Genomic DNA, 27,184 nt, shown 5'->3' on the forward strand with positions numbered 1-27,184 from the left:
GTTTCTCTGTTTTCAAAGAAAAAAGGAAGTTATTGTAAACACCCCGAAAATGAAAATTGAGTTTTCAATTTCAGCGGTTACGAATCGAAAGTCAGACTTCCAAAATTTGTAATGTTGGATTCATTATAGTGGTTCAAAATTTTTTAAATCGTTATACTTTCATGCAATACGGTACCTGAAGACTTTAATATCGTTATTCGCGATTCTGAATTTGTAGTTCAAAATTCTAATAGGAAATTATTATTTTTTTTCTCTGTGAACTGGAATCCTGCAGTGTGAGAACGGGAAGTTCGAAAAATGGATCACCGTCAGTCTAAAGCCGCTTGTTTTCTTATAAATCTTATGTACAAAATGAAAATTCGATATATCAACGGTAGAACTTATTCTATCTAATATTGTACAAAATTCATTTCAAGAAATTTCTTGACAGTGGATTCACAATTGAAATAAGCTCTTTTCAAACGATTCTTCGGAACTTCCGAATGTTAATTGCAGCTTTGTTATTTTATTCCCCATGGGTGATAAAATTCAACTCATCAGTTCTAGGCTCCTGGGAGCTTTCATCGACTTGTCTAACGTTCTTTTTTTTTCTTTTTTTTTTATCCACTGTACCTACCCTCGATGAATTCTAAATTACGTCGGCAGTTGAGTCATCGTCAATGCTTCTCGCACCACGCGATAAAAGTAATAATTTTCTCTCTAATTCCGGCGTTGAAATTTTGCGAAAATCATATAGACGCAAGTCGGAGCCTTCCGGCGGCGTGGATGCAGCTCCTTCGAATCTCCGAGAGACACGCGCCTCTCGCAGCTTCTTAGAGCGCAGCTGAGCCTCGGGGCTACCGGTCTTGCATCGATAATCGGCGAAACAGTGGGAATCATCCATCACACGCCTCTGCACCTATCCGCGTCAGACCAGATAACTCTTATTAATGCTTCCCGATCCTTTCGTGATATATTATATATAATATACGGTATGCGATATCTACACGCATCTTGACTCTGTCGGTTGCCGAGGAAAATAGGTTTCACGAATCGTGCTCATTACGAGAATTCATTGCCGAGTTTGACGAATGAAATATTAATGTTTGATTCGATTTACGAACGATTCGAGTAGAGTGTTTTCAAATTAATTTCGGGAGCACGATCAAACCAAATCGTGATCAATTTCGGAGATATTTTGTTATCTAGAGAAGAATGGAATAAAAAAAAATAAAATGCGAATAGTTGACAAGTGTAACGATTCAAGTATACGCAATTAAAATTAAGATCACAACAATTACTAAATATAATTTGACTTGTAGCGTCAATCATGTGGTGTAATTCTATTTATTCGATAGTGTATTTCTAGCAAAACGACCGTGTTAAATATTGAAAATAATAGATGGTGACTAAGGTTCTAAGAGTGAATAAGAAGCGCAAACGAATAACGTCAAATTATGATAAAAATCGATCGGAATATCATCAAAATCAAAAGGCAGAATGAATAGATGCTTGCTTCATAACGAATAAGTCGCCATTATTGCCATATATTTGCCAAAAATCTTCACGATACAATTTATGAAAGTTAAGTCAATCTTAAGAAAATTTTATTTAAAAATAAAAGAAATTTCGAGATAATTTTAAAACATAAAACCCGAGGGAAGACAATCTCCACTTGAGTACATCTTTTTAACACAATCAACCCGAAGTACGAATGATCGAATAAACGACTGAACGCCTTAGATTATACATGTATACAATTTTACCCACCATTTTTCTGCCTTTACCATAAAAAAAGACGAGAAGCTAGGACACAGAAAATAAAGTGTCATTAAAAAACTTGCATCAAGACACGGTAAAATTATTGTTGTAATGTTATTTCTAAGAAAATTTATTCTTGATCAGTGCGTTCTTTTTTTTCAAGAAATGTTGGGGTGGTTTTGAACTCCTCGTTTCTTTTATTTACAAGTTTACAACCAATACGAAAGAGAAAGAAAAAACGTGATTAAAAACGGAGTTCCACGTTGTAATATTCGAAGGTCCTCAATTATCTCGGCACGCAGGCAACTTAGCCGCGTAACGCCTTCGGTTGAAAAATAATACAAGTAGCGTCGAATAATGAGGGAGGCCAATTACTCGCTCGTATGAGTTCTGTGCGTACGAACCGATTGCGGGGTCTTACACGGGGTGGGGCGTGTTTTTTTCTTCTCTGTTTGCCCCCTCCCTCCCCCTCCTAAATTGGCGTTTTTCTTTTCATCACCCCCTTTTCTCCGAGCGCCGGTGTTAATGGCTCTACCGCTGCTGAAGGATGTCCGAGGCTTTCTTCTGCGGGAATACGGAGGACGATTTCCCGGGTCGTTTAAGTAATCGTAGCTGCCACCGCCGCTTCTGCTTATTCCGCTTTTGCTTTTGCTTTTGCTTTTGCTTTTGCTTTTGCTTTTGCTCGTTGCACCGAGGCAGCTCCTCCTCTTCATTCCTGTAGCAGTATGCGCGAGACGATTTGTGAATTGCGTTTCTACTTAACTTAATTGGTGATGGTATAACGTTTCTTATCTTCTCGAGAAAAGAAACCTCGAACCCCTCCGCCGCGATTATTCCTCTTTCCAACCTCCGGTCACGTTATGTTCCACGCACGCATGCTCGACCCAATCGGGACACCGATACCCCCGATACTCGGTGATACTGTAATTGGGATTTATTCGCTACGATCCTTTCGGTAATTGAACCTGGTAAACCTCGCTGATCCACCGATTAACGTTGCTCACCTTATTTTCTTTTATATTATTTTTCACATAATCGGTCCTCGCGCCGCGTGTCTTTCTTTAACGTTTCTTTTTTTTTTAAATCTCTATCCTTGAATCGTTATCTTACTTTTTCTTACCTCCACGTACCTTGAGCGCATACAAAATCATCGTTTTGTTAGCTCATAAATAGTACATTCATATTTAATCACTATAGTTTTGTAACGATGATTTGAAACCGTCTCGATGAACTCGTATACGAATCGAGTTCGAGGCGTGTCTTCAGCTCGTTGACGTAGCTAACATTTTCCATATTGTACTATCGCGTTGCCGAGAGCAATTCGATAATTTTCTCATAATCACAGAAAACATTGAGCACGAGTTTCTATATCCAAAAATTACTTGAATTCTGTGCCCAGTATACACGAGAATATTCAACAACTGGAAGTTGAAACGAAATTAAGGCTCCTCTTGTCCTGGAAATGATCGTTCATAGGTTTCGTCTCAACTGCTGGGACAGGAAATGAAGAGATAGAGATAGCGAAGGCCTAGAGCGGCATAGCATGGCATACAGGCATCGGGTTGGATGGGCACGGGTCTGGCATTGCGATTGAGTGAGAAAAAACGTGGGAGCGTCCATAAGACTTTGTATTTTCCATCGTATACGTGCGGAGGGTATAGCCTCTCTCTGGAACAGCCACTGCCCCGCAAATCGACGGAGAATCTATCCGCCATATCTACCGTGGACCGACTACTCCTCGACTCCGCGGTGCAGATATACCCCGACCTGCAGCTTCTGCAGCTTCTGCAGCTTCTGCTGCTGCAGTTGGGCCCAATTAGAAGGAATGCAACCCGAGAAGGATGAGTGTCTCACGCTGTGATTCGTATGCGCGTCGCGTGTCTCGTGTCCCACTGATGCCTCGTACACTCTTCGACGTCCTTAAGCGGTCCTCACAACGACGTCCCACTATATTACCGATCATACCGATCCCCTATTCTGTGTATCCACCGATCGATACTTGGATCGATCCGTCTTTTTGTCAGCTGTGATTCCGGTACGATTGCAGGCAGGTACTCTTGTGCTTTTATCTTGGTATACTTTTTTTTTTTTTTTTTCATTTCGCATCTTCAGGGGATCTTCGAAGAGGGAATCACCGAAGGACGAGGATCGCGATCTGATCTCGTCGTTACTCTTCTATCTTCTCGGCGAAACTGGATCTCACCTTTGCTTCTCTCGGATGTCGAGAGATATTCGGTGTGAGCCTGTACCTTAAAATTCTAACAGCAGGAATTGATAGGGTTCGATTTGCTGCCGAGCGGGTATGCGATATACGTGTACTGACCATCGCGACGTGCATGGTCTTCATTGATGATAGGTGTGTATATATGTTGCTCATACGAACCATTCATTACATCGGTTTTCTTTCACCGCCGAGTATCTCGAAGAGTGCGGGACCGGGGTAAAGGCGGTGCGGTGCCACCGTGTCTGCCGTTCGAGTATCTTCGCCACGAAGATTCAGTTAGCGTGTGTCTCGGGATCGGTGAAACGCTGTCGGACGAAGGGGATCGTCGTCCCCCCAGACATTTGCCACGCGCAAAAACTCGGCCGAAGATTTGTCCTTTTTTTTTTTCATCGCTCGTTACCTTGTTCCCCGGGTGGATTCCGGGGTGGCTGATGCGGGACACGAGCATCGAGAGTACGGGTAGGTACTCATCGGCAAGAAACGGCGAGTTCCCAAGTGATTGCACCCGAGTACCAGCCTTCTCGTTCCTCCAGGTTCGATCAGCTAGGTTGAAACGCGGTGATGCGGTTCGCCGGGTTTACCCTGGCAGCATCTGCAGACATGGCGAGGAGCGACGTCAGAATGCGGGGAATCTTAAGTGTGCTTAATTAAAGCATCAGTACACTTTGTACAGGCGAGCCGGTTTCATTAAAACTGGTATTTGACTAGCCGATTATACACCCGGTTCACCGGACCCGATCCACCGTGTAATGTGTATCTGTAACATATACGGATGTAGGGGAGTATTTTTCAACGAAAAAAACTCGGTAATACATGCGTATAATGGAGGAGAGCTGAGCTCTTCTGACAGGCGATGGATCACCGCAAACTCTGTCTGTTACTTCCAATATCGATCTTTTTCATATCGCCGCTGAGTCTGCGTAAGTCCGTTATATATTTATAGTTCGAAAAGCGAAGGGTATTCGTATTATAATTCCGATCAACTTCTTCTTCAACCTTTACTCCCGTCACTACAACCTCGCAATCCCAACGCCATTTTCACCGTCACGCATGACGATTATACAGCTTGATCATCGAACGTTACCGAAGTAAGCCAATCTGTCGTTTTACCGCGTGCGTTTGTGCGCCGAAAATACGAGGATCAAACCGTTTGTGAGAAATTCTATCCACTTTTGCTCGTCTGGAATCGGTTGAACCGTCCTTTAGCTACGAGATGCTCGTATTAGTCCGCTTCTTTTTTGGTAGACTCGCAGAAGACTTCGATTCAAGGAAGGTAGTAATTCCACTGTGCGACGTATGTTGAGAGATGGAAAAAAATTAATAAATAATAGCAAAGAAAAAAAAAAAATCGTCGTGTCATGTCTGGCAGATGTAAATCTCCGTTATGCGTATCTATAAGGAATTAAACCCCTCGAGACGTGAGAAATAAACGAAAAAGAAGGAAGAGAACAGAAATGTGCAAGTCAATATTAATCTATTCGAGAAAAACGTCAAAGCGAAGAACGCCGCTGTCGGTGAGAGCTAAAAATGATCGTAGATTCAATTATAAAAATAAGAAATTAATGCGTGACCGAGCGTTCGTTCATCGACCGAATTGATCGTCTGCGGTATTGAAATCGCAAATGAACATCGAGATCAAGCTCTTTCGCATCAACGAACCATGTAAGTTATTTTGCAAGTTTATATTCAGATTCAGGTCACGATTTGATCGTGGCCAATCGTTCGGCCAAGTTTCACGCAAAACTTGCACAAAGCTGCAACCAAAAAAAGCGATCGTCAAACTGGCAGGTTAAATATCACTTCTAGGCGAAGACAGCCGCGAAGGCACGAAGAGGCTCGATCGATACGTGGGCACTCTTCCTTCGATCGATCTGAAAGGATATACGAGTAGTTTACTCTGGCGCAGGCTAAAGAGCGAAGTGCGCGAGGAGGAACGGATTTCATCGAGTACGAACCCTGGGGGGATAAAAAATGGCACAAGATGGCGTCCGACGTGACGAGCAATTGGCGATTGCACGTGCAACGGCGGCTGGCAACGTATAATCTGGCTAAACTACGCGACCGGATTGATTCCTGGCATTGGCCTATCATAAATTTCTTCAGAACCCGTTGTTAGAGTGTCACGTTGTACCCAAGGAGGAACCCCCCGCATCACTACAGGCATAGTCCGGGGATCGCTGTGCCCCATGGAAAGCCCATAGTGACCCCTGAGCAAATACTATTCAAACCGAACCTGCGGTAGTCATTGAATGGATAATTCGCAAACGCTGCAGAACCAACGTTACTGACATTCGCAGCTGTTGCGAGATACGTTTCGCGTTGTGTTTAAACTGTTGCAGAAAGTATAGAGAGAGATCGATTCTTTGATGTACTTAATGGATCCAAATCTCCGCGCGCGCAACGAACTAATGTTACGTATTTTATACGGATGAAATGTGCGTCAACCGTGAGCTAAGAGATGAGATCCAAATGCGCATAACTAGTTTAACATGCTTTTTAGCGCAAGCAGGTGACGGAGGCCAGCTGAAAACAGAGAGAAATTGAAACAAAACAAATGTGAAAAGGTAAAGGAGCCGAGGAAGAGGTTCATCTCGTGCGAGAAGTCGCGTTTGTAGCTACAATGCGTACCATATCTCAGTATTAACCGCGTTCCGTGTTACAAGACGTCTGAGCAGAGAACGCGGGACTTTAATGCCTTAATCCTCTTACATCTAGGCAGCGACACGCCTGACGAAGTTTATCATAATTATTGGCCAAACTGTCCGCGCCGTGATATATGCATGAATTATTATAGCAATGCTGCACATGGGTACTTATACGAGGACTGCGCAAGTAGGTATCCTGTGACTTTGTGATATATCGATCGGGAACAAGACTTGAGGCAAACCCTGGTTCGGTTTTCTTTATTACAATTCTGCAGCATTGGCTCGGCCAACCTTCGGCCGCCATTTTGCTCGCTTTTGCAGCTCGAAGCTCGACTGCCGTGTTGTAAGCGTTTCTCACATCTTCGAAATTTTCAACCTTCCACAACTTCCGATTTTAAACCGACGATTTCTCACGATTCTTGACGAACGTTCACAGTTGTGTCTAAGGTTAATTTAGACGAGGGACTATTCACTTTAGTAATCGGTTGGAAATCATTAGATATCTGCACTGCACTTCAAGCTATATTCTTTAACCGTAGAAATCGGCGAGAAGTCGAACGAATTCGAACGGATATAGGAATCATTTGAAAGTCAGTGGAAGTCAAGCTAGCCTTCAACTTTGGAAGTTGCTTGGAAATAAGTGAGAAGTCGGCTTCGAATTTTCATAGGAATGAGTCACTAGGAAATCAGTGAAAGTCAAGCTACTCTTTTAACACTGGAAATCACTATGGTATCAATGAGAAATCAAGCTATTTCTTGAACGTTGAAAATCACTTGGAAATCAGTGAGCAGTCAAGCTATTCCTTTAACATTTGAATCACTTCGAAATTAATGAGAGGTGAAGCTATTACTTCAACATTGAAAATGACTTGGAAATCAGTGAGGAGTCAAGCTATTCCTTCAACGTCCGAACCACTTTGAAATAATTGAGAAGTCAAGCTATCCATTAAAATTGAGAATCACTCTTAAGTAAGTTACGAATCGTTGGTGGAGATTCCGAAGTGCAGTTTCCAAGTAAATACCACCTCGAATTGTATTCGCGGGTCAGTTTATACGACAATTACTGAATCCTGGGTCTCCTTATTCTTCTCCTTCCTTCGTCGCGGATGGTCAAAGATGGATCAAGCCGAATGGCCCGAAGGCATTGCATAACGGCCGAGGCGCCGATTCGATCGGCGAGTACGTGGCACTTATACGTCCGTACACGCACGTAAACACACACACACACACGGATGCCTATATCGCGTGGGCACAATTCACTCCATAACCCGTGGCAATAGCTGTATAGTCATACCGTGGTATAGGTATAACGCCGCATCGATAGAGAATTGCGATTCCGTGCGTGGCTTCAATTAGCTGGCAATAACAATGCAATAAAATTTAATGCCCAGCCGATGGTTCGCGACAGTTTCCTGGGCCGATCGGCGTCGGTTGGGCATCGCGGAATCCGTACATACGGACGTCGGCGTGCCGCATCGGTGACCCCGACGACCGATCTCCGTCGACGTAGACGTCGCTCGTGGGGCCCGGTGCCCGGAGGCCTCGCCGTCCGAACATCCATAATGCATCGGTTTTCCTCGCTTAATTGGAGACCGCGGACAGATCGATGTTGATGTTGGGGCTGGCTCTCCGGCTAAATTATTATAACCAGCGTTTACTTAGTGAGCGCGATCGCGGCGATGCGATGCGATGGAATCCGCGAACTAGGATGCGGCGGACGCTGTTCTCGGACGCCGCGATTGATCGACGCGTAACTTCTGATCTCTCTTGTACCGTCAACCCCAGGCTTCGCGGTCTACTTGCCCTTTACCGATCCTTCGATCCTCTCCGTTATTACGTACAACGCGGAGCTTCGTACCGCCGATCCGATATTCGCGGTCTTTGCTTCGTTTACGCGTAAATCGACCAAGACGCGAATTTGTAATATTCGGAAATAAGAGATCGATGCGATCGGTAACTCGTGCGAATCCGCATCGACGATTCAACGGTACCCGTCTTCTTGTCGTCATTTGGATAGGCCGTGTCGGGAAACGGGAGACAAACGATATTTTCAACTTTTGAAACAGGAATGAAGAGTATGGATGAAACGTTGGTGAATTCTGTCCGTAGGTCACAGCTCGAGCGACTCTGTCCGCGGTGCATTGCCGGCAGATCGTTTAAGACTCCCGTAAATCTCGGGCGTTTCGTTTCACGAATATCCGTGCCGGTGAAACGTTAAATAGCGAAATTTATCGATTTTTGACCGTCGCGCTACCGTGCTTAGTGTCCTTAGAGAAGGCATCATCGTTACACCGATGTGTCGAGCCTGGGCACGACGCCTGTGTATATTGGAACCGGTTCAGTCCCGAGATTGTAACACCTTTTCAACCGTCGTTCTACCGTCGTTGAGTGACCGACCTCGCCACGTTAAACGTGTCCAGTTTGATAATATTTTCGGACGAGCGACGTCGGATCGGCAGGAAGAGCTTGACGTTTGTTATTGATTATAATTATCCCTCGATCGAGTCAGCAATAAATAACGAAAATTCGGATCACCCGAACACGTGCAAAACTCAGCGGAAATATCCCATGGGAATATTACGGTCAAAGACGTACGTACGTGTACCCGTAACCCGTGATTAAAAATCTACATCACAGTTCGAACCAGGCGTTGAAAATTCTTTCGGCTCACCGTATTGCCTTCCGGAATCCGCAGGCTCGCGGTGTCGGCTACATTATTTTTTTTATTTTTTTTTTTTCCTATAAATCGCTCCCAACGACGTCAAGGGGGTGAGGTCAGGTATTGGAGCGAGCTCTTGGGAAGAAGGTGGGTTGAATTTATCGCCCGATAAAGTATTGCAGAATGCGATATTTCACTCATAGACCGCCCGTACCGAGTGAAATAGGGTAAGGTGGGCACAGCCGGCATACCGCGATACTATTACCGGTCTACGGCTAAGGTTCGAAGTATAAATCGGTAGAGCCCTGGCATTGTGCGCCGGATATATACACGACGTAAGTATCCGCGGGGTGCTCCGAGCTGGCTGAAGCTTCTGATGGAAACCGCGGAAAGAAACGTTACGCGCGAAAAATCAAACTATTCTAGCATTGTGTCTGCTGGTGCAGGTTAGGTTACAGCTATTCCCACTATCGGGTCGGGTGAATATATCTTCTGGTAAACCGCGCCCGAGCAAAGGCGTAAAGCTCCGACATTGCACAATTTCAGGTTGGACGCGTTACGTGGAAAACGGAAAAAAACGTGAAAATGTCAAGGCATTTTAAAGGGGTCATGGACAATTCGGGAATTTTTATTTTGGTCATGGAAAGAATTGAAAATATTACTTTTCTACCTTAGGAATTGGAGTAGAAATGAGTTTTTGGGCTAAGAAATTTACTTTTTTACGTTATATCTTATTGCAATTCGAATTGGATTTGAACCGAATGTAGAATTGATAAGCTAAACGTTTCAGGTTTTAGTAACTTACTTGAATCGGGGAAATGTCATGCAATTTTTTTTTTCTTTTTCCCCAAATTCGTGACCAGCCCGACAATTCATACTAGTTAAATTCACGAGCTAATGAATTGAATTTTCATCGAGGATTGAAATTATTCGAACAGATTTGAAAATCGACGGTGGATACGACGTATCACGGATAAATCACGTCAATTTACCTTGTGTTTCGGGACGCACGTTTTTCTCCGGAAGTGTTTCATACGCTTGAAACACGTTCAACGTGTAACACATTCACCGTGGAGTATGTGACGTTGAAAAAAAGAGCCCGGGAAGCGGCGATAATAATCTTAATTATCAATATATCGAAAAGCAATTGGTAAACCAGTAAATATATAAGCAGTAGACAAGATTGCCCGGTTAATGATAGTCTGCTTAATAAGGATAGTCCCTCATTGTGCGCGAGCCAGTATCTCTCGGTATGGGTAGGTATAGGTTCAGGTATGTGCCGTGGTATAATATAACCTATCTCGTCTATACCTCTGCATGAACATAATTATTATGAAATACTCGAGCATCGATACTTGAATCACTCGGACGTGCCTCTGCTTAGCTATCGATGATCGCAGACGCCGACGTCGTTTCTCCATACCGGCATCCTGTACGGACCTCATTTATTTATTACAGAAAAGTTTGCCCGCTCATCCCAGACCGCGGCTTCCTATTTCCTACAATTAAGCCTCTGTGCTCGTGTACGTTACAGGTATACACACTTTTACACTACCGTGAAGGCGTGTGTTCTTCTGATCTAGTGATCTACTATATCCAGAGATAGATAGAGAGAGCAATTTGCTTTAAGAGCTGATTTGCGACTGTCGGATTGTTTCTCGAGGTGTGGAGAGAAATTGTGAATGAAAAATATTACTAACCACTAATTTAGTACGATTAACCGCATCTTTGTTCACCTGTTGCCGCTGTATGAAATAAAATGCCCTATTTTTATTTTTATTTTTTTTTTATATTCAAGTCGAAAATGTTACGCTAAATGATAAAAAAAAAAAAATATGCCGTCCAACTTTCAGCTTTCAATATTATTATTTAGACGTGCGTCATCGCGATTTTCTATTTCTCCAAGGATCTTAAAGAATTTTGGAAAGAGTAGATTCATCGTAAAATAATAAGAGACCTTGTTTGTAGAGCTTTCGGTTATCTACGAAAATACGTTCAGGTCTTATCAGTACACGAATGCGTTGACGAGTTATAAAATTCCAATGTTAAAAAAAAGTAAAAAAATTTCCTGTATTATTTGAACGGGAAATAGAAAATCGCTACGAGGCACTTCTAAATATCAATATTAAGAGCCGAAACTCGCACAGCATCTTTTTCTTCGTAATTTCGAACAATATTTTCGGTCTTGACAAAAAAAAAAAAAAAAAAATAAACTGGTTTCAAGGAGAACATTTTTGGTTAGTATTTTCAGCTTCAGCAAACGGTGTTAAATTTGAGAATTTCCTTAGCTACTTGCATATTTTTTTTAAATAGATAGCTGTAGGGGAGTGAAGCAGGAATCTGACTGATCTATTTTTTGCCTAGACCGTAATTTTTCCACACTCGTCCGTGTCGAAATTCGAAAACCGTGGTTTTTCGATACACACTAATATATATACATACACTAATCGTAACCAACGCTGAGTTATATTATATTTCGCCTGGTAACTCGGTGAATATGTATATAAGATAATTGTGGTACGGTAGTGAATAATTGAAATGTACCAAGTTAACCGGGCAGAGACTCTCTAATTGTTCTTCGGGTTCGCGCAACGTTGTCGTAATATCAGGTGTACACAGGCATGCACATGCAGGCAGAGCAATCCATCATTACACGGGCGTGTAAAAAGCCGGCTCCGATGTCCAGAGGGCCTTCCCAGGTTACGGCTTAATTTTAATAGCTTTTTAATAACGCGTCGATATAATTCCAATGAATAACATCACATATTTTTCGAACCATTTTCTCTCGCTATTCGCCTCGGACAACGTCAAGGGACACGTGAAACGGTGATTTGGAACAGCGTTGCCCGCACAATTACAGGCCCTAATAATTCCTTTCTGCAACGGACACTGAGAAAAATTTCATTTGTTACAGTAACTAGAAGAATTCAGTAAAACAGGTATCGTTGAAAAAATTGTTTGAATATTGTTCGAATTAGGAAAAACGAGGCGCGCCTGAACATTTTGCGCTATCGTCGATCCTTTTTTGCTAATTGCAACGCAAAATCAGTTTGCGAGGTTTACTCTACTTTTTTAGTTAAACTATATTTTTCGATTGTAGTAAAAAATGAAAATAGTCAAGGACTGAGCGGCAATCGGAAATAAAAATTTCTCTCGCAATGAACTTCGAACGACTGTAAAATCGTTACAATATTTTATAAAAATACGATAACAAAAACAGACGGATACCGAGTCAACGATGAAAATTCCGCGTAAATTAAAATCCTACGTACCCACACGTTTTACGTTATTACTTGGCGTCGCACGAATCGAATCCGGTCGGTATTGAAAATTAATTTAGGTACAAAGAGACGGCGGCGATTTGATGAGCGGGTCCGATATCGGAGCCTGGAGCTAGCTGCATAATGAAATCTAAACGCAGGCTGCCGGTGTACGTAACAGGCGAGTCGAACGAACTAGTTTTCTCCGTTTAACGTCAGGGAAACGGAGAACAGGTTGAAAGGTACGCGGGAATACACGCCCGGATGATGGAGGACGAGGACCGTATTTAACCGTGAGGTATTTAAGAATCTCCGTATTTCTACGGGATAAGGCCCCGGGCTGTTTGTATTCGTAATCGCTACTCGCGGAGGCAGGAACCGTTTGTTTTAGTCGGGCCTTAGAGGACGAGGAGGATGATAGCCGTGCTTGGGTAATGACAAGGTTGACGAGTACTTTTTTCACTTGACGTAACCTTTTTCATCGAGCTCGTCGCGCAACGGAACGTTAAAGCGCGTCGGTTTGCGGCCTGCTGCAACTCGATCTGATTTTAATTAAGCCTCGCGATTAGACCTCGCCGGCTGATATTTCCGAGAGGGTCGTTTTATTCCGCCTTTGAAATTACACGTGCACACTGTAGCCAGGATCATTCCCCGTATCCTGCCTGCCTGCCTGCCCGAGAACCGGGCAATTCGGTAAATTACGAGTATATGGGCTTTGCTTACGCGGCGCATCGACGACGATTCGAAAGATTCATCCAAGGTGCAAACCGCACGCTGCTGTCCTTTTTCACCCAATTAGCTGCTTCCTCTCCCGTGTATTCGTACCAGACTGAAAAACTCGTTTCCGAGTGAGCTTACAATTTAACCTCCGAGTCGTTCCGCGAATCGAAAGTTGGAGGCTTCTAGGATTACAACAATTTAGCGAGGTATCGCCTCCTCCTGTAAGGCTGACTCGACAAGCTCGGATCCCGTTTGCTCGGCTTATGTTCGCTACGGCGAACGTTAAACGACGCAATCAATACCGTATAATGAATGAAAAAATTGACTTTGATGTCTACACGCCCGGTGAAATATCATCGTATAACAGGTTATCGACTAGTCGGGTTTCAGCAAATTCTCTTAAGATCGGTGAAGAAAAATTCTTCGTTGTCGGGCGATGAAAATTAACGGGGGTAACTAGTCTGACGATAGCCGGAGCACCCGTTTTAATTTATTTAATTGAATATTATACCCGTATCTCGGTTCGGTTTTACGCGCTGATTCAATTAATTATTCAGACGTCTGCTGTGTAAAGTAATTGGCTTAATCGATGCCGATTAACAATAAAACTCTCAACAGCGGTGATAATGTACGGTGAAATTTATCCCGATAGGAATATCGCGTCGTCGATAAGCGAGCGTAGAATCTAAAATCAGACTTTATACCGTCGCATAAAAAATAATACCTGCCCGTTTCCTCCTTGATTACCCTCGAGGATAATAACGGCTAATGAGAGAATTTGTCTTCCAGCAATCTGAAGTGATCTGCGATATCTCTCGATTTATAGATCGGTTTCTACAGCTGCACTTGTTGTTACGTTGTGAAAATTACTTACCGAGTCAATTGCACGAGCGATTAAATGAAAAATAAAATAGAAAAATTAACATCGATTCGACGATGAAGAGAAATTTTGCGCGTCTGCAGAATAAGATGCTCGAAGAGTCTTAAAATCGTTTCGAACTTAGCGTTAGCAAATATTGCCGATTTCTAAATCGCGATATCTTACAAAGTGCGGCATCGCGTATCAAACATCTTTCCACATTTCTTTCTCAGTTTTTTATCCCGCCGAGTTCTGCCGGCAGGATTACGTCATGACGACAGCCTCGCAACCCGCCTCTTGAAAATTAACTCAACCGCATTGCTAATAAACTTGCAGGTTGAATCGATATTCTATCGAGAAGCTTGGATATAACATAAAATGGATTTGGCCTAATATGCTGCAGCCACGTTCTCTGAAGTTATGAGAAAATTATTGTTATTAACGGAATCGAGGCGGCTGGAGAATTACACGTAAACATTGTACACAATTTCGACTTTAACACATCCCAGCTGATTCGATCAAATTCCGTCCGGCTACGTGCCTTGGAAATTGTTCTTCTTTTTCTTTATTTTTTTTTTTTATTTTTTACTACATCGACACGTTATTTGAACGAATAAAAATAATTTACGTCTCGTCACTGTGCAGCTGAAATATCGTACCGTTAGGTATGCTACTTGTATTTCTATAATTTAATGTAGATACCCATATTTATGCGTACGTAACGCACACGCCATTCACGCGTCCGAGATTCCAGTGCACTGGTTTTCCTTTTTCGTCGCTTTCGGGTATTTCACGTATTCATTCGATCCCCGGCGATAAGCGATCTCGATCGCGACTGGACAAGTTTCTTTTTCTCGTTTTATCACGCTTATTCTTTCTCACTTTGATATTGTAACACGTATATATAATACAAAAAAATAATGAGAAATACGAAAACCAAAAGGAGGATTATCACGCATATCATATACCGCCTTGCAATTCAAAATTGATTCATCTTCGACATTACACCGTAAATTATAGGCCCGATTCGATTAACCGCCGACAGATCTCGATCCGTTAAACAAACTTCGATAAATCCACGTATGGAAATAATACGACAAGTGAACATTTTGGTAACGAATTTGCGTCTTCTGGTAGATCCGCAACGATGCAAATTATCTCCGTATTCGTTCTTCGTACAATGTCGCGGATTACGTGTGTAATATATTATTTGCCGGCACGTCGTTTCGTAAGTTTGAAAAAAGAAACAAACAAAATAAGAAATGAATTCCTGCACTCATTCCCGCTTCACGATATACGAATCGCCTCGATGCTGTGGGCTTGGAACAAGTTTCTTGATGCCTGGAAGTGCAGGTGATTCCGTGGGTGTGTGGCGATCCGGCGGTAAATGTTACGCCTTCAATCGAGGTTTAGATTGGCAAAACTCGGATCTTAAACTCACCACGGTGAATATACTCGGTCAACAGCGTCCACCGTATACCGGTTTTTCTTTTTCTTCTTCTTTATTTTTTAATTTTTTTTTTTGGTTTTGTGTTTGCATATTTTTGTTTTTTTTTTTTCTCTCGATTACAGTCATTGAAAAACGGGATGCGGAGAAGAAGCCGGAGGACGGAATTCTCTGTTTGACAGCTGGTTTTACGACAGTGATTCAAATATCGAGATTGCACACCCTGCACATATACTGTAGGATTTTCCATTCATTCGAGAAACATACCTCGATATATTATTACGGACGAAAATCAAATGATCCGCATCTTGCATGATCATGAATAATTCTGGGGTGAAAATTATTCCGATGAAAATAAAAAATCTTGAAATAATTTCCAAGAGCTTCCGATTGAGACGGTTGCTCGGCTGATGTGGGAGGAGCTCAACCTTCTCAGTTTCACAAGATTATGAACTATATTTTGCGTTTTTTTTTTTTTTGATTTCTTTGCTCTTACGTTTCACGGAACGGATTCAACCGTGCAACTGCCGATCAGACCGCGCGACGATCAAGAGATCTATAAAAGAGAGAAGGACAGGGAAGTCTTGTTTAGGTGAATCGATTCCACCAAGCTGGCTATGTCCGGGATATTCACGCGTTTCTTTTCCGAAGCGATTTTAATCCTCCGTTGGCCAACGCGTACGAAATCGTCCAGTTTGACTTGATCGAAAACTTTAGCTTAAATCGATCTTTCATTTTTAATTAATTTCTAATCATTAAATTGCTAACTGTTTTCTTAATCCAACTGTCGGAATGTGAAAATAGAACCTCAAAGTAGGTACATGAATTGTTAGGGTGGTAATTTTTTACTTTTAAGTGGGTAAAAAACAGCTGTAGACTAATTCGTGTGCGTTAGCCAACGGTGTGTAAAAAAAAGCACGTGGCCAATGGAGGGTTAAAGGTGGTCGACTTGCGTGACGAGGAACGGTCGACCGGCTCGAGGGGCGATCTTGAATCCGAGGATCGTTTTCTTAGCCGATAAAGAGAGAGAGAGAGAGAAGACGAGAGAAGAGAAGGGGGAATTTTTAGTCGCGAGTCGATCGAGTCTCTTCGGCGAACGCATTGGCAACGGTCAAAGCCTGGGGATGTTTGTAAATTCGATTGTAATTAATTGCACAATTAATAGGATTGCCATTCGAGATTTTGTAAAAATCCTGCATATACAAATCGGATAGTTTCGTGCGAAATCCTGTTTTCTCGATTTTATTCGCCTCGATTTTGATACTCGTAATGAAAAGACGTAACGGTCATTCAGCTAATAGTGCAGAGACTTGTTACGAGGATTCGTTAAGTGGACAGTCTAGTCCAAAAGTGTCAGAACGGACAAATTAAGAAAGAGTGGCTTTGAATCGGTTTGATAAGTTTTATCAGAATATCGTTCCTTCGGTGTAGAAAATATTCTATCCCGTAAATTTTGATCGAAACAACCGTTTGATAACGAACGATCCGTGAGGTACGAATACCTCTTTTTATTCGTAAATAATAATTATCCATATTACTCGCTTTGCCACAGCCAATTGAAGCTTTCGATAAAAATGAATGTAAGTTCAGGCGGTTTGTCAACGAAAATTAGCTACCATTGATTGAAATTTCATTTCGATATCTTCAATAAATTCGTCGTAAATCGAACTCTTTCCGCTCAAGTTTGTTAATTTTTTTTTCTCACACGTTTCTCCGTATCGAGGGGACGTAACCTCGGCTCAGCACTTGTTCGCTCTCAACTCGGCAATACTTTCGTATGAAAATCGTCTTGCCTTGACTGTACACGCGTGGATAAATCCTTAACGTAAGATCGAGGAAGGAATCTCCGTGAAACCACAGCTGGATATCTGACGTAGTTATAAGAGTGACAGGGCCTGCTAATGATGATTGATGAACCTTCTCGCTAGAAGACAACGTTCGCACTGCAACTGTGCGGAATCGCCTATACGTATACGTTTATATGTGGTATATATATATATGTATACGTATATATAGTTCACCGGATAGGTTGGAACTTGAGGACAGCGGGACATCGGTATAATTACCATGGGAAAAGAAACGGTTTATTGAATTGTCCGAGTCCTAGTGATCCTCGTCTCGTTGTCCCAGGAGTCGAGAGGCGTCTATAAAGACGGAGAAAATTTGGCGCAAGAAGAATGAAACGAAGGCTCGGGGGCCGGAAGAAAAACAACGCTGGTTCAATTTATTGCTACAGGTATACACTTAATACACGTCTCATGCGAATTGAGCGTATATATATATATGCGACCGTGAAGACGTTGACTTGCGCGGCATTTTTTTTTTTTTTTTTAATATAGCAAAAAAAAAAAAAAATACAAATTAGATAAATAAACATGCAAAATTTGCAAATTTATTTTGCCGTCCAAGCGTTCTTCGCAAACGCCGAGCCCCTTAATTTGAAAGAATTTGCATAAATCAAGCGATCCCGACGGGTAATTGCCGACTAGGCGAATGCTGTCCGATCCTCTGCTTTATAGACGCGTCTACTGGATGTCGCGAGAATTTTTTTCACGTTCGCGAAGCGCGTGATCCAGGCGCCTCGGCTGCAGCCTCCGCATCGTAAATATATAATTTCTATGATAATCAAACGTTTATCCTCCGTTCGATCGTCAGATCCTGCGATTTTTCCTTCCCTTATTGCTCGGTTTTATTACGAGTAAAAAAAATTAAAAAATTTTGTTCACCGCTTATTACCGCGATCCTCGAGGTTATTCCGTACATTATAATTGGCTTATAGACTCTCGTGAATCATTATAAAAATTGAACTGATTACGCGTTATAAATTCGAACGACAGGTGTGTCGGTGTGTGTCGTGTAGGTAACTATGTATCATAGTGTGCGTGTTAGTGCATACGATATGCACGAGTACAAGGATCAGCAGTTAAACTTACGCATTCGCCACGCGACGGTCGGATGACACTTTACGATCCTCCCCTGGACCTCCGCTGAGAATAAAATGGCTGCAGTCGGCGGTAATAATCCTGGAAAAATAAGTAACCTCGATTTTAATTCATCCGTGAGAATGACGATCGCGATGTAAATTACACACACCAATTGTTGTATCAAACGTCCTGCGTATAAACGCTTAAAATCGTAATGAATTTATATTTAATGCGTTGAAAATTGTATATTTGAAATTATAACGAAGATCGGATGATTGTCCGGAAATTTTCTCATCTCATCACGCAACTAGCTCCGCAAATGCGGAACGAGACGACGATCGGGACTGGGGGACGTTTACGTTGTCTTTTAATCAGTATGACAAGAAAATTGATTCGAGAAACGTATCGGTTATCAGACCTGGTATTACACTTATTCATCGCAATTATTTCGCAAAGTTTTGCCGGGGTCCTCCGGATCACGAGGGATCGATGATCCATTGGTCTGCAAAAAAAAAAAAAAAAAAAACTTGATTCTCCTTATTATTATTGTATATAATTACAATAAATTTGACGCTCTTGTATCGAAATATAGCAATAAAAAATATTTACGACGTATACTTTTTACGTAATGTTTTTTGCAATAAAATGCTATATTTCCTCACAAATTATAATAAAACTCTTGTGATAGCAACGATATTTATGAAGAAAAGCTGTAAAGTAGAAAAGTTTAAACGTTAAAATCGTGAGAAAATATATCTACTGGTATAATTCTAGTTATTACGTAGTTTTCTTTCTTTTCACGAAGTCACAACCAGAACTGCGCAATCGCATACATTGGCTCTACATACATTTCAGAGGTGTGAAAACGGCGTTAAGACGATATCTTTCTTTCTATTTCTATTATGGTTTTGCATGCATTTACATAAAGACACTATTTAAATAGGAGAAAGCAGTGTAAATGCAAAAACAGAACACAACGAATTCTGCATTTTGTACAATAAAACAAATCATACAACGTAATTTATACGTCACAGCAAAAAATGGAAAACATGTATAGATTCGGGAAATTAGAACCTTTATATCTGTAATATATCATTTGAAGGAGGATTTTGTTGCAGACCTGTGATGATCGAGCGGCTCGGAGGTTGCAGGTACACTGAGAGAAATTTTTATTTCCGGTTACCGCTCAGTCCTTAACTATTTTCAGTTTTTACCACAATCGAAAAATGTAGTTCCGGATAGAAAATGAAAATTAGTCTTCCGGCCGTCACCGGAAAGTCTAGTATCCGTTAATATTCTTTCTCATTACGATCGCTGTTGCTAGATTTTCTCGCAACTGTTGCGAAAATTTATGTTTTATTTAATTTTTCCAGTTACTGTAACAAATGAAATTTTTCTCAGTGTACGTGTACATACAATATGAGACGTAGGTACGTACATATACGGTACAATAAGTGCATTGCCCGCTGGAGTTGTATCTCTGCTCTTGATTGTAACGCCGTAAGGAGTCGTCTCTCGATTAAAATTACCGATAAAGAGGACTCGCAACGCGGAGCGAAAAGATATATACACGTAATATACGTATACACGTAGACGCGACTGCATCGGGATCCGAACACAGCTGCGGATGCCTTCTAGCCAAGCGCAAAGTCGAGAGACTTGGCATTCTTGCTCTCTTATGCCTTCGCAGTGGGCGTCCGTATGATTGAAAAGAGGTTTATTTGCCAGTCGTTCTCCACAGAGACTCCGTTCAATATTGCGCCTCTCTCGTTCTCTCGCTCTCGCTCTCCTTACCCCCCGTTAACGCAACCGGATAAATTCATCTCTGTGTCTCTCGGTGTCGGTGCAGCCTATAAGCTGTAAGCCACATTATAGGTGACTCCTAGCGCCTATTCAGCCGCGTCGATCAAGGATCGATAAGATATTGCGCGCGGCCGGCAGGGATTAGGGATCAATAAACTCCGATCGAGATTATTGCTATCCGCGTTTTTCTTCTTGACCTGAAAAAAATGATCGTCCGGTGGCATTTTTCTCATACCGAACTCAATTTTCCTGCATCGTTACCGATCGTTGCTCTACCGCGCGTCACTTCCGACGCTACGAATCGATGATCATCGAATTATTACGCTATCCAACTTTGTACCCAAGCGGGGATTCATCCGCGATTATCTTCGACTGCATGGGCGTTTCTCTTCGGATGATAAACAATAACTATAAACCATCAACGTGCAACTCGAGTCTGCCCGGACCAAGAACCGTTTAACGAGACACTGCATAAGTCAACCCCGGGTGCAGCCGGCTTGACTTCGTCGACGCCCCGCAGCCGCGTGCGGAACGCGAAACCAGACCTAGTTAGATTTTATAGCCTTCCCTCTTTCCATCCTTCACCGTTTCTTCCGGACCGCTAGAACTCCGATACATCCAATCACCATGAATTTCAATCTTTCTTCTCTCACGTTACACCTCATTTTCAATCCTATCATTATTTTCGTTTCAAGAGTTTCAACCTACATTTACCGCCCGCAATTGCATTTAAATAATATCGTACAATTTTCACCTCTCGACATAATCGTGCACTCTCAGAAAATTAACGGTGTCGATAAAAGTCCCGCACCGATTAGTGGAAAATTAAAGATCTTTGGTTCAAATCAACAAGAAAAACGGCGTGGAATTTGATCGAATATTTTCGGTGTTACGTTTAACACCGTATTTCCAACGGTGTGAAACCTTGACAAAGATTTCACCGAATTTCGATCAACGTCGAGGAACTCGGAAATCGCTTTGCCGCGAAATAATGTTGGATTGACAGCAAAAAATATTTTCTATAAAAATCGACAACGAGTTTTGTTTTTTACAGTATGGGAAATCCTTGATACGGTGAAATCGACGTTCCCATGACGATTCCGAACTGGGTAAAAAATGTATTTTTTCCTTTTCCCCGTTCGATTGCGGCGAGCTTTTTGCGGGCATATCGATCCTCTCCGCGAGCGAGTTGAGTCTGTGATGTACATGATCGAGGGGTGCGCGGATCAGAAAAGCACCCGCCGAGCGAATGTTCCCATGAGAATGAGGAATGCCCGGCATTCGTCTCAGCAGCGTCGTATTCTTGGCATTGTAGCTCACAGCTCGTCGATTGCGGTTTCTTTATTTTATAAGATTCTTCGCTCTTTATTCGAGATCGTTAGTCAGCGGCTAGATTTTTATACTGCAATTTGCCAAAGCTTCTACCTATATTTCTCTACGCAAAGCTGTCACTCTACGAGACGCAGCGAATACCAAGGCCGCGTCTTCGTCATAGCGAGGATGCAGCGCACGGTTAATCACGACTAATTCTAATTAGCCATTAGAGCCGAAACGATCTCAATCCGCATAATTAAATCGTCTATTTTCCGATCGACCGATCAACCGTACTAATTAGTACAAACCCATAAGGTGAACAAATTGGTATAAGCGCGGCACGCTGCGCACTCGGCGTCAGTGATCGGAGCTTATAACGTCTCACTTCTGATCTTATACAGTCACACGCCTACCTCTGTACGGTACAGAGCCTGCATCTGGAGAAATTTAAATTGATTATATGCCTCGCCACGTCCCCATGGGAACACGGGACTGATAATCTTATCGAGCGGAAATGCGTACGCTGAGAAAAATTTCATTTGTTGAAAAAAAATTGAGTAAAACAGGTGTCGTTAAAAAAACTGTCCGAATATTGTTGGGATTACGAAAAACGAGGCACGCCTAAACATTTTGCGCTATCGTCGATCCTTTTTTGCTAATTGCAACGCAAAATCACTTTCCGAGGTTTATTCTACTTTTTTGGCTAAACAAGGCTTTAACGTCAGTTAGAAAAACACAAGGAGAATCCTGGCCTGCAGGGATCGCTGTATTTGGCGTCAATGAAGTGTCCTTCCAGTCTCGACTCTGCCGGTTATAATACCGATCCAACCTGCCGTCGCAAAAACTAAAGCGGTTGTTCCGACCGCCTCTCGCGGTTTAAGGAGGCAAAAAGCTTCTCTCGCAACAGGTGTCACATTCCTTATGTATACCTTGTGCCCTTTTACTCGGTGAGATTTTCGCTGCTTCTCGAATCCACGGACAAAAAATATACATACTGCATTAGCGGTGTTGTTTTATTTCTTTATCTCTTTCTTTTTTCTTCGCACAAGCATATGATTGTATAAATAACAACGCGACATTCGCGAAAGGGAAAAAGAAAACGTGACGAATCACACCGGTCGACACGAATTTTTTAGTCTCGGTTCTAGATTTGTAATTTTGATTTCTTCCGCGTAACTGATAAAAGGAGAAATAATTTTATCGGGTAAATTTTTTTTTATTTTTTTGAACGTGCTGCTATCTTCTGCTTATAATTGCCGTCAACCGAAAAATTCGAGATTTATTTATCAACGTAAAAAAGAAAAAAAAAAACAAAAAAAAACTTTAAGAGCGAGAAACGAAGCTTTTGCAGGTTGTTATTCTACGTATAGAATAAAAATTTGTTCATTTAAATACGAACCCAAGAAGAAAAAACGTTTCTTTTGTGACCTGTGTTAGAGAATATCGTTTTTGAGCCGGTTGAACTTTCTAGCTTCAACTCGTTTTCTGATACGAATATTTACAATCTCAGGAAATATGCGTTCACGTGTCCACCTGTGTGGGTATGATATATGCCCAAGAATGATGTGAATAAGCACGGTGAACCTGTTAACCACGTGTCTTTACGCCGTAAAATACTTATCGCTGATCTTGACATAAATTTTCTTTCATTTCAATCCGACCGCTTTGCTGTGTGCTGAGCGACTTGCTGTTACATTCGCTCGTTCATCTCGTCTCGAGCCTCTTCTCTTCTCTTCTCGTTATCACCTTAAATCCCGCAAATACCGTGTGCAGGGATCGAACTTACATCAAGCACCGGACTTTCCGGTTTCAAATATTCTCCGTAAGAATCCGTCTTCCACCCCTTCGATCAAATATCCTTGAATTTATCCCCACTTTTGAGTAAAGAAATGTCAGTTCTTTCCACGTTCCCAATTAATTAGAAACACGATGTTTGGATTTAATTAAAGAATATTGTATACACAGCCGATAAAAAAGGTAACATTTTGTTATTGCGCCTATAGGAATGTACCAGCTCTTATCAAAGAGACATCACATCTGTGATACGCGTTTAATCTAAGCCACTCGTTTATCGTCGGGTCTCGTGTCTTGATATAAATTCTTTCTTTCACACGTACGGCGTTCACATGCTCGTTGGTTGAACGGTGCAAGTTCGGCGTCTATTAACAGCTATTCCCATCGCCTAGTTCGGCGCTTTGACCGGATCCTCCTGCTTACTATGCGCCCCGCGATCGACGAGTATTTAACACGAAATGCTAATAGACCCGGACTCTATTAAGTGGCATAGATTTACTACTAACGCGATTTGTCTTTAGGATCTATAATTGCTGCGTCGCTGCCATCCGCGCGCGTTTCGTTATCATTTTTTATACACCGGTCGTGCACCTGCAACGCCTTTATTACTGTCTCTTCATTTTTTCTTCGTACATATATATCTCCGGTACCGATTTCTCGATCCCGATCGAATCCATTCTCGATATTAAATTTTCACCGAACCTCGATCTATCCGCAGAAAAACGAGTTTCGTATGTATGTCAAGGTTTTTGGATTCCTGACACGGCGGTGGCGGTGGCGAGGATATATTCGTAGTTTAGAGAGGTATATACATATAGGGTATAGGATGGAAGCGGGAAAAAGGGTTGGGGAGGTGGAATAAGGGGGTCGGAGGGTGGTGGAAGGAAGGTTGGCTTTTCTGGATTTTTCTTGATCTTTGTGATGTAGAGAGATATTGTGTATACATGTATATAATATGTATGTATAGGGCCAGCGAAACGTCTTCGAATTAAATTCAAGCGGTATAAGAAACATTGTTCGAATGTCGCCGCGCGAATATTACCTACTTCCCCCGCGGTGTATACAGCAAGGTATGTATTATACCTGACCGCCTCAGATTATATATCCGCTCGCGCGGTGCGGTTACATCTTAATGCCGTCGTTTCTCCTTGCATTGTGCGTTTAACGAGGCTCATTTTTCAATTCGCAAGTACAGCTTAACGGATCATGCCTACAGCCGGTGGGCCGTTCGATTTTCGACGCATGCGCGATATCGCTACGTTATTTACGTACCTGTATTATTATGTACATATACTATTTATCGAAAAACGAGTCAACCGATTGTGTCGATAAATTTGACAGGTCGTAATCTATAATCATTGCGGGAAAAAGCAGACGCGTTATTTTTCCCTTTATCTTTTACCCTCCAAGTCTTCACCTCTCTCAGCTTTTACGACTTGGAGAAGGATCGAGGGATCGAACGATCCAGAGATCATCCGGCGTTGAATCGAAGGGTTCGAAGAAGATGAAAAGGGGGAGGAGGAGGAGGAGGAGGTGGAGGAGGAGGAGGAGGAGGAGGAAGACTGATTTATACCGAGAGTAGGAAATGTCTCGAAGTTTGTCCGCAACACAGAATGGTTTATTACGCTACAATATATATTGTAATTTCTTATGGCTAAGTACAGGCAAAGCAGGTATTCAGACCTTGTCCACCGCACGACGGGCCACCCAGATGGTGCGGCGAACTTGTCCGACAATATCTTCCGTCAAGGCGGCCTCCTTTATGAAATCACCTTCGATCGAGCAAACACACCACCCGGTCTACCTCCTCTACTCATCGATATGTGAGCCCAAGGCGCATTGTAGACGTATGCCTGCAGTGTCGGCGTCCGACGTTCGCCAATTTCTTTTATGCATTTTTCTTTTTTTTTTTTTCACATCCCATTCTATTTTCGTCCCAGTCGTTTTTATCATTCTCATTAGATTTCTCGCGTTCCATTTTACTGTACACACGCGTCTAACCCATATTGTATAAATGTGTAAATCCATTTCTTGGGATTCGAGTTTGACGAAAAAAGCGAGCTTTCGAAACAATCGGAAACGAAGGAAAGAAAAAATAAGAAGTACAGGAATCTCATCAGTTTGGATACATGGTGTGTATTTATGCAGGGTCGTTCGAATGATTGAGAAATGAAACGTTTCGATCATTGACATGTTTTAAGATACCTGTATTTCAGAATTCATTTAGAAACTCTTTTTCCCGAATAGTGCAGTGACGATATGCTGAATTGCTCCAAGCAATTTATTAAATTGAATTTCGCACAATCTCGTCGAGAAATCGTCCGAATTCGTCAATTTCTTGACTTTTATAATAACTTCGAATTTCGAAGTATAAGTCTCTTCAAATAAGTCAAATAATTACAGATTTCATTTTCAGAGGGTTCAAACTTACTTACTTTAACTAATATATTTCAAGACAAATTAGCTCTCTTGGGTAAAATGAAAATTTGAATATGAAAAAAAAATGTATAAAACTACAAAAGCTCACTCTACGCAAAAAATCATAAATCACCAAATTTTCAATATTTCGAGTTAAAAAATGTTATTTACTTGAGTAATTGAGGTTGAATTTTTTGAAAGAATAATGAAATAACGATCCTTACGATATCTCATTATTTATCCTGGATAAAATCAGATTATTTCGGATATTTTTCATACTGGATTTACGGCGAAGATATCGCGGGGTCATTTTGACCCCGGTGTGCAGCGAAAGCGTTAACGCCATTCTGGTTTCCGGTAGCTTTTAGGCCGTGCTTTTAAAACCGACACCCTGCAACATCCGGCGGATCTGAAAATGAAAGGAACTTTGCGACGGTCGAACCAAAGGATGCACTGAGTTGCATTTGAGAGAGAAGTTGCAGAGGAGACGAGGAGAGCTCGCGAGCTTTTGCCGCAAGGCGAAGAGACCCGCGCGTGACTTCATAGAGTTGTAACGCATAAAACAAGCGTGCCTGACTTTTACGACGCTTCGTTGTTTGTTCTCAGAATTATTGAGCCGTTCACCGAGCACGTGTACCCTTTAATTGGTTATTCTATACGCCAGCTTTTTCCTTCATCCTCCTTCTCTCTCCCTCCATCTCTCTCTCTCTCTCTCTCTCTCAGCCTTCTGCCGATTCGCCATTTTTATACATCATACCTTTTCTCGCTGTGTAGATATCCCTGATTGTAAGATCGTTGCGGTTAATTCATTCCAGACTTCCGATCATTGAAAGGGCCGCGAATTCAACCCAAGCGCCATTTTTTGCGACAATCTAATTCGTCGCGAATTGGCAATTCTGTAAATTGAAAGCGGGAGAGAAACTTTGTAGTTTAAGTTTTGGTTCGCAACGTTGGGACTCGTGATTCTTTACTTTGCGGCTAGAATATCGCGTTGATAGTGGCGAAAATTTATCCCAGGTTTCAAATTTCATACCGATAAACTAACGTCGAGTCGTTGAGAGTAACTTTTTCTTTCTCCCGCAAGTTCGCCCGCATCGAGCCCGTAGCGATAAATCCGAATTCATTTGCTACATCGATGCATAAATTTCCTCGGTATAAACGAGCAGCCAACAAAATATTGTCGCCGTAGAACGTTGCATGCAGCGGCTGAAGCGAATCTCCCCCGATCGGTTGTCGGTAAAAAAAAAAAAAAAAAATTGCAAGATTTTCAATCATACGTAATCGGTGCAAGCTCAATCTTCGCAATTCTCGCCATTTATAAACCTCGGGTTCTCAATCTGCAATGTTCATCTAAAAATAAATCCTTCTGCACGTTCG

The 27,184-nt window shown here is 42.1% G+C and overlaps 1 protein-coding gene and 1 long non-coding RNA gene across 2 annotated transcripts in view; one reads left to right on the forward strand and one right to left on the reverse strand.

The window, feature by feature from the left end:
• LOC107222149 (protein cortex) overlaps positions 1-27,184 on the forward strand; it is a 238,171-nt gene that overhangs the window by 45,528 nt on the left and 165,459 nt on the right. The gene's annotated exons all lie outside the window — the stretch shown is intronic.
• LOC124294689 overlaps positions 1-27,184 on the reverse strand; it is an 80,921-nt gene that overhangs the window by 18,977 nt on the left and 34,760 nt on the right. Inside the window, exon 2 of the long non-coding RNA XR_006904617.1 lies at positions 18,488-18,577. This is a non-coding gene — a long non-coding RNA (uncharacterized LOC124294689). The remainder of the gene's footprint in view (positions 1-18,487; positions 18,578-27,184) is intronic.

The sequence above is a fragment of the Neodiprion lecontei genome, chromosome 5 (genome assembly GCF_021901455.1).
Source record: "Neodiprion lecontei isolate iyNeoLeco1 chromosome 5, iyNeoLeco1.1, whole genome shotgun sequence".
NCBI lineage: Eukaryota > Metazoa > Arthropoda > Insecta > Hymenoptera > Diprionidae > Neodiprion > Neodiprion lecontei.